The sequence below is a fragment of the Candoia aspera genome, chromosome 1 (assembly GCF_035149785.1).
Source record: "Candoia aspera isolate rCanAsp1 chromosome 1, rCanAsp1.hap2, whole genome shotgun sequence".
Classification (NCBI taxonomy): Eukaryota; Metazoa; Chordata; class Lepidosauria; order Squamata; family Boidae; genus Candoia; species Candoia aspera.
The window spans coordinates 38,772,270-38,781,015 of NC_086153.1; the positions used below are offsets into that span (position 1 = coordinate 38,772,270).

General features: G+C 38.0%; 1 protein-coding gene across 1 annotated transcript in view; it reads left to right on the plus strand.

Moving 5' to 3' along the window:
- ZC3H6 (zinc finger CCCH-type containing 6) overlaps nt 1-8,746 on the plus strand; it is a 195,350-nt gene that overhangs the window by 79,189 nt on the left and 107,415 nt on the right. The gene's annotated exons all lie outside the window — the stretch shown is intronic.

An 8,746-nucleotide genomic window follows, 5' to 3' on the forward strand; every position in this document is an offset into this window, starting at 1 on the left:
TCAAAAAAAAAATCCCTTTGCTTGTCTTTTTACCTTATGGAAATGTTTCTGAGATACTAAAATGGAAGCTTTTAAAGGCCCTTAAGCCTTTCCTTGTTTAGCGAATATTGATTGGATTCAGGCATTGCGATGCGTCATGATGTGTGAATTCACCCAGTATGGCATCATAATACATGAAAGCAAGGCCATTATGTTTTGTTCAACAAACCATGCTTAAAATCTTGGGTTAAGTAAGCATAGCCATTGTACCTCAGTTCACTGGTCTTAGCAAAACAATGTTTGGTTGTTGGAGTCCACATTATTCCATCTCTTTCTATCATTTGTGAATTGTTGTTTCCTTATTTGGTTTGTCCAGTCTGGGTAAATCACATCCATGGTAACTGAGTCCAAATCATAACTGAAAACCCAGTTCAAACCATGTGGAAGAAGCAAACTGGAACTACAGCAGATCATAGTTCGAGGGAAGGTCATTCATGTCTCCCAAATGAGTGTAGGGCATTATTTTGTCCAAGGCCTGTATTTCTTCAGCATTAAGTAACCCCAAAATAATGCAGTTAAGTTCATGTATTGAACTAAGCTATAGTTTGTGGCTAAATCAGAATTAGTTGGTTTGCATAAGCTAAGTCAAATGAAACAAGCTACATAATGGCTTAGCATATTTTAATGGAAAGCCACTCTGAATGCTTTGTCTTATTGGAAAAGTGGCATATAACACTAATAGTACCATGCATGAACCCATCATGTGTGAACAGTCAACAAGTGGAGACACTTCACTTAGAATCAGCATTTCTCCCCTAGAGAAAAAGGGTATGTAAAAGGAGAATGGCTAGATCTAGGCAACTTGCTATCAGTCCACAGGAAGTGAATGGAGTCTGGCCAGACATCACTCATGTCTTCATTTCATTGGCCCTCTTCTAATATTAGGGCTGTCCTAGATAAGCAAACTTAACAGTCAGCAAGAATACACTCAGTGATGCAACATAATTGACTTTTTAATCTCTGATACTGCAAAATATTCTCTCTCAGTATTAAAATAGAGCTTTCCCAAAGCTATTTCATAATTTCTGACATCCGTAAATCAAGCAGTCTCTTTATCATAATGAGAAGATTGCTTCTCATTATCGCTCTGAGATAGTTTGTGTATTCACAAAAAGCATGCAATCCACTGACATTCCCATCCCCAAATTAACAAGTTTATTTTAGGGTGTAATTTATAGTATAAAAAAGTTAACTGTCTCCTTTCAAGAGTGCTAGTTTCAGTCTTAAATATAACAAGTTAGGCCAAGTGCAATGGAAAAAAACATGCTAAAACATTTAAGGCAAGAATTTGCTTAATATTCAGAAAGGTAGGCAAAATAGTTCAGATTTCATGTGTAGTCTTAACCGTCCACTGCCACGATTCCTTGGGGAAAATGGGGTGTAACAATATAGCTAATACTGTACTGTAAATGGTCTACAGTGTATTTTAGTGTCTTCAGAATGTGTAGCAGAAGAGGAGACACAGACTGCAGATGTGTACCCTGAACTTATATGTACGTACTTATAAATAAGTTCAGTTATTTGAAACTTACTTTATCTACAGGTACTTAGGATCATAGCCTTATGCTGAAAATTCAGGAAGCCACAACACACTTTGTTAATATTTCTTGTTAAGATCATTATAGATGTTATATAAATTACACTGTCATTCTAGATATCATTGCATGTTGCATGCTAATGTAATAGTTTAGGTCAAAGTTGTGGGACAGTTTTATAACTTAGGAAAATGAAATGAAATTAGTCATTTAGCAGGGGAACAATGTGCATAACCTGGCAAATGTAGACCACCCAGTTAGAAGTCTTGCTTCTACTGAAGTCAGAAGAGGAAGATTGACTGGATAACAATATTGGGGATTGTTGGATGGGAGTTGCAGTATTACTACTAGTAATGATTACATTCATAGGATATAAATCCTATTGTACTCAGACTGACTCAGATTGGATGGGAGTTAACACTACTACTACTATGTACATTCATAGAGTATAAATTCTGTTGTACTTGTATTGACTAACACAGGCTCATGCTTTAAATCAGCAGTCGTATGCCTAGGAAGATAGAAGAAATTCTAGTTAAACCCATTAGGTTTTAAAACCAAGGAATCAGGATGGTAAATCTGATTAATTATAATAGAGTGAGAAAAATCTTTACACACAGGAGAATATGGTCCTGGATCAAATTCATGGAGAGCCACACAGCAGGCAGGGTAGAGGCAAGGAATGGGCAGGACCAAGGAAAAAACTGTTTAGGTAGGGACACTCATACTCTCTCTGATCCTTTCAACTTTCTCTTTTATCTAACTCTCCCATTATGTGGGGAAAGGTGCTTCTCAAAGCTCTGAGCAGATCCCTTGCACAGATCTTCAGAAATTAGGCCAAAAATAGTCAGTCTGTTCCTTCCTGTAGGGATGATTGGTAAGGAATTGCAGGAACATTAAACTAAAAATTGGTAACAGTTACAGAAAAAAACAGGTCTTGAATACAAGGCTTTTGACTGACGAGCTTGCAAGTCTGTACTCTTAATATAATGAAATGATGTTCGCTAATACAAATTATGAGCAATGCTTGCAAATGTATCTCGTAAGGGATGGGATTACCCAAGACTTTTGCTTAAGTCACAACAATTTTTTTTCAGCTGAAGATGTTTGCTTTGCCATGTTCATTTGACATTAAGAGAATCCATAACTTTTGGATGCCATAGCAAACGAAATAGCTGTTACAATGTCCTGAGTTTTTATGCAATGTCCTAAGTTTTCCAGGTAAGGTTAGTTTGAGAACTGATGTCTTGAGGCACATCCTTTCAGCTGCTCAGTTCTTGTTTACAATTATTAACTGTATTGGCATCCAAGTGTCTTTAGGACATGCCTCACTTTATTTTTATGTAGTAATGTTGAAATGTTAGTGTTTCTGGGTTTTTTTTAAATAATACACTTTTCTATTTATTGTAACCACACTGCCACATCTGTTTCCATTATGATTTTCCCCTTATTAATTTTTATAGTGTTATTTCAGTGGCTAAGGAGGCAGGATGTAACTGTCAGTAAAACTAAGATTGTATTATGTATTATTTGCATTCAGTCCTTTCATAGGCAAAAAAATTACAGTGCAATGTTATTTTTTCAAATAATAGTTGAATAATCTGTCACTGGGTTGATCCAAGTAGACAGTTTACAGTTATACAATTGAATTTACATGGCAATGGGATACATTTTTTAAAAAAGTGGGTAATAGAGATTTGGATGTTGGAAGTTCTGCCAATTTACATTGCCCTGAAACTTCCTTTACATGTGCATGTATAAATTAAGGCAGCAAGTAAAATATTAAGAAAAAAAAGAAGCTATACAGGATAACTTTGTACAAGAATTCACAGATGCAGAATTTACTTTTAACTTTCAGGCTCAATGTTTAGTATTGTACGTATTTCGGAAAGCCTTGTATAGGAATATTAAGATAGCACACATGATTTTTTAAAACAAAACCTCTTAAAAGGGCTGTATTCCACCATAAGCAATTATCTGTATGGCCTTCTCTGATATCGGGTATATATTTTACACTGTATCTGATTTGTGCATCTTTCATAATGTGATGGAATCATGCATGCTGATGTTCATTAGGCAGTCAAAATCCACCGGCTAGTAGATTTATTCCAACAGAATTTGGGAACTGGGGATCTTCAATCCTTCAAAGCAGTTAGTAGTAAAAGCACTAAACTATAAATACTCATATAGTCAGTACATTTGTTCCATAAAGTGATTGAAGTTTTGAATATTAAATACTGGCAAAAATATTATCTTAAATAGGAGTTTGTTAATGAATGAATAAATGAATGAACCTGACTTTTTCTATAGCAAACGTTTAAAAAATGAGATTTTGTGTTATGTCCAACTGTTGATGTACAGTATCCCTTCAGATATTTTGGTAATGCATTGACGATGATGAGAACAGGAATTCTGGATACAGCAGTTGAGGAAGACTCCTTGAGAGCCATGTACAGCTGCCAATCAAATAAAAAAATACATAAATACATAAGCCCCAACCATTTCATGAATAAAGCATTACTGGTAAGCTGATATATCTATGCCTTTTCAAGTTAATACCTGTTATTTCTATCTTTTAAATACAGCTGCCCTGCAAGGTTTGTTAATGCCACCTGCTTTTATTTAAATCTACTTTATGTGGCTGGAAGCAGTGTTCCGTGATGGGTGCTTTGATGAAAGAGTTGAAAAGATTTGCTCCAATAGTATTTGACCAGAATGCAGCTCAGTGTCCGCATAATGAGTTCTGTAAAATTTGTTGAGGCCGCTTCCCACAGAGCTCTCCTCTCCGAAGACAAGCCACTGAGTTGCCATGAAGCACCAGTGTTTTGCAGAGGATTTGATAACATATATTAAAAAGAGTGAAACAGATCATTTCAGTCATTTTGGAGATGTTTCAAGGTCAACACACTTCCCAAATAGTTGAAACAAGTGTTTTAGATTTGTGTAAAAAAAAAAAAGTTTTGCACACTGAAATGATTCAGCTTTTTGAACTTACACTATTCTTTTGAGCAATTAATTGCATGACAATGTATTTAGCTGCTGGAGCAAGGGGCTCAGTGGGCACAGACATCGATTTATGCAGTGGGACTTTCACCCCCACCCCCGTGGGGCCCTCCAGATCTGCTCTACAGATTCCCTCATCCCCATAGAGGAAATTGGGAGGGGGGAAGGCACTTGGGAACTTGCATGGAAGGGAGGACCAGTAGTTAAAAATAAAATATCCTCCCGATGCAAATAGGATGGTGACACTGAAAAATAATGTATTTTTAAAATTACAAAAAATACATATGGCACCAAACTGCAATTCTATGGATGTCTATTTAGAATAGTCCCCCTTTTAGCTCCCTGAGTCTTTCTTCAAAAATAAGCATGCATAGGACTGAACTGTCACTCACAGGATGACACCAGATTTGTTTCCACTAATTACCTATTTTGACCTGGTTTTGTTTTGTTTAACAATGTATCTGGGGTCCCCCAACTGAAGTCTGCAGATGGAAGAGACTCTGAAAAAGAATGGCCACAGAGAGAAAATAGGAAAGGCTATTATACGAAGGTAGCTTTCTAAGTACTTTTCTCACCATCCTTTCTTAATAATGACTCAGCCTTCAATAAATCTAGCAGGCAGAAATTCTACTGGTGTAGCTTTCCAGGCTAGAAACCAGGAATGTGAGTTCTAATCCTGCCTTGGCACAAAGCCACCTGGCTGACCTTGGGCCACTCACTGTCTCTCAGCCCTAGGAAGCAGGCAGGGGCAAACCGCTCCCCAAATCTTGCCAAGAAAACTGCAGGGACTAGTCCAGGTAGTTGCCAAGAGTCAAGACTGACTCAAAGGCACACACATGCACACCAAAGCTTTCCCTTAGAGTAGATCACCTACTGGATTTCTATCTTTTTTGTACATGTATACCCTGCCTTTCCTTTAGGACCTCAAGGTGGCATATGCATCACCCTCTTCTCCCCATCAAAACAACTCTGAGATAGATTGGGCTAAGAGTGCATCACGGCCCCAAGTCACTCAGCTTCTATGGTTTGGGACAGATTTGAACCAACATCTCCCTGATCCTAGTGCAAAAACTTACCACTACATCACACTGTTACGGACCTGATGAAGGTATAGCTCCTCTCTGATGAATCAAACAGCAAATATTTAAAATAATAACCTCTCCTAGAATGTGGCAGAAACCAGCAAATATAAAGCCTTCCTTTCCTCCTCAGGATTTTTTCCACCCTTTTTTTTCGTGGTGAATTATTTTAACTAACTGGAGACAGTATTAGGCTCAGCTCTACAACCACTCCCCTAACTTTCTTCTTAGAGGTTAAGGTAGAGGAGAATCATTGTATGTGTCTGACAGGCAAGATGCTGTAAAGTTAAGAATATTAAATGAATATAAATATGAATGTACTTATTCAATGTTTAGGTTTTCTACTGATGAAGACATAATTAAACTTTACTATAACAGTAAAATACTGTTTTATTTGTAGGAAAGTGCTGGTTTAAAATTACAATACTGTAGCTATGCCAACAACTATAAAATATATTGTAACTATAATTTTAGAGGATGGCATACAGACCATTACAAACACGTCCATGCTGTTTCTGACCCCAAACCAAATTAACTCTGTGGTCAGGCCTCCATATTACACTGTTTGAAAATCTTCAGGACTGAACACACACTCTCTAAAGTTACATCATACTGATTTTTTTGTCTGTCTTCAGAAAGTTAAAGTGTGATTGTGTATGTTTGTGTCTGATGGAATATGACTGTAAGCAGTGCATGTACTGCTGATACTTATACTCAAACCTCTCTTAAATGAATTAAAAATATAAAATCTGATCTTATTTGTGAACCATATATATGCGTGCATGCATGCCTCAATAAAGATGCATTAGAATATATGAAAGCATGGGTACATACATCTAAACATATTGCTTTTTAAGCACATTATTTAGTCCTTCTAAAAACTTAGCTGTATGTTCTATTATTGTATTACTTTTTTAAATGGATGGGGCAATGCCACAAAGTGCACAGTAGAAATGTGATTATCTCTATATACAGTAATTACCTTCCTTTGATCCTGCACAATCTGTATTAGGTCAACAGCTGATACTTTCAAACTAAGCTGTCATTTATATTTTCTTAAAAACTGAGATTCTGCTTGGCATTCATATAAAGTCTCTGAACACTAATTTGATTTAAACTGCCTCCTTCCATCCTTCTTCCTTGCCTATACTTTATCTATATATTATTTACCCTGTTCTTAACAGAAATTTTCAATAAATGGTTCTGCCTACATCCCATATTAAGCTATGAAAAAAAATTCTATTGAATAATTTTACTCTGGCTTTGGTTTTATAACTCACAGGCATTCTTTTGCTTATTTAGCTGGCAAGTTTGAAAATTACTTCAGTTCTAGCATTCAACACAATATGCATTAGATAATACTAGGGATTTTACTCATTTATAAATAAAATAAATATTCATTGAGTCAGGCAGCCTTATAAATATTTATATAAGATTTATAAGGCCACCCAACTCCATGGCAACCCTGGGTGGCTTACAACAATAAAAACATACAAAACTCATATAACAAAAGATAAAAAATGCATGTCCGTACAAGAAAAGCATCCATCTCAACATAGATAATCCAGTAAGAGACTCACCACCTAACCTAACCCAAGATCTGGGGGGAAATCCATATTTTTAAATACTTTTTAAATGAGGGGAGCATAGGAACCTACAGATCTCTGGGGGATGTTGGAACCCAGAGCATGCCAACTCTTTCCAATTCAATCTGACAGAGATGACTGAATATAGGCAGTTCCTCAGATGCCACAAAGAGCTTCAAAGGTGATAACCAGCACCTTGAATTGCACCTGGAAGCTAAAGGGCAAACAGTATAGCTCATGAAGCAGAGGTTTTACATGGGCATACTGTGGCAGACTCATTACTGCCGATGCTGCTGCCTCCTGGACCAGCTGCAGTTTCTGAATGGCCTTCAAGGGCAGCCCCCTGTACAGCACATTGGAATTATCCAATGCAAGGCAATCAGTGCATGAGCAACTGTCCGGAGGGCCTCCCAGTCCAGCAGTGGGTGCAGCTGGTGCAAATGATGGATTTATGAGAAGGTCTTCCTAGCCCCAGCTGCCACCTGCTCTTTGAGCAAGAGTTCTGAGTCTAGGAAAAACCCCAGATTGTGCACCAGACCTGAATGGGGAAGTGTTACCTCCTCCAGGACTAAAAGTGGAAATCTCAGGATTGGGTGGCCCAAATACTAACAGTTATTTGATATTGGTAGGCTTGTTCCTCCCTATCCAGACCATCAGAGCCTCCAGAAATTATGACAAGATCTTGACAGAATCACTTGGTTGGCCTGAGGTTGAGATAATACAGCTGGACACCATCAGCATATTGATAATACCTGACTGTCAGCCCTTTGAGATCAGTCAAGTCAGGAAAAATACACGTGAACTATTGGAGCCAGTTTGGTCTAGTGGTTAAGGTAACAGGCTAGAAACCAGGAGACTGTGAGTTCTAGTCCCACCTCAGGCATGAAAGCCAGCTGGGTGACCTTGGGCCAGTCAGCCACTCTCAGTCCAACTCACCTCACAGGGTGGTGGTTGTGGGGAAAATAGGAGGAGGAAGGAGTATTAGGTATGTTCACCACCTTGAGTTATTTATAAAAAAAATAATAAAGGCAGGATAGAAAATAAATAAATAAACTCTATTGTTAAAGGGTATAACAACAAAATTTGGGAAGCCTGACAGAGATTCTCACTCCCTCTTATATCAAAGAGAATCAAGGTGGAACAACCTTGAATTTCTTTCTCATTTCTTCCCCCATTTCAGGGCTAAGCTGGTGTTTACATAAAGGCTCATTCAAGGCTACCTCAATACTTTACACTGATCCTAAATTGATGGATGACCATACCCAGGGCTTCATCTAGATGTTAAGCAGGAGGGGCAAAAGCAGGAGCTCACACATCAGGGGCTTCAGCTTAGATCCCCCCTGCACATTGACTGGAAAAGCTCACAGAGAAAGGAGAGATTCTCCAGGACAGTGCCCCCCCCATGTCTACTCCTTCTGGGTGGTCAAGAGGGATACTGTGGCCATGGTATCAAAAGCCATTGAGAGATCAAGGAAAACCAGTATGGTGGCATTACCCTCATCCT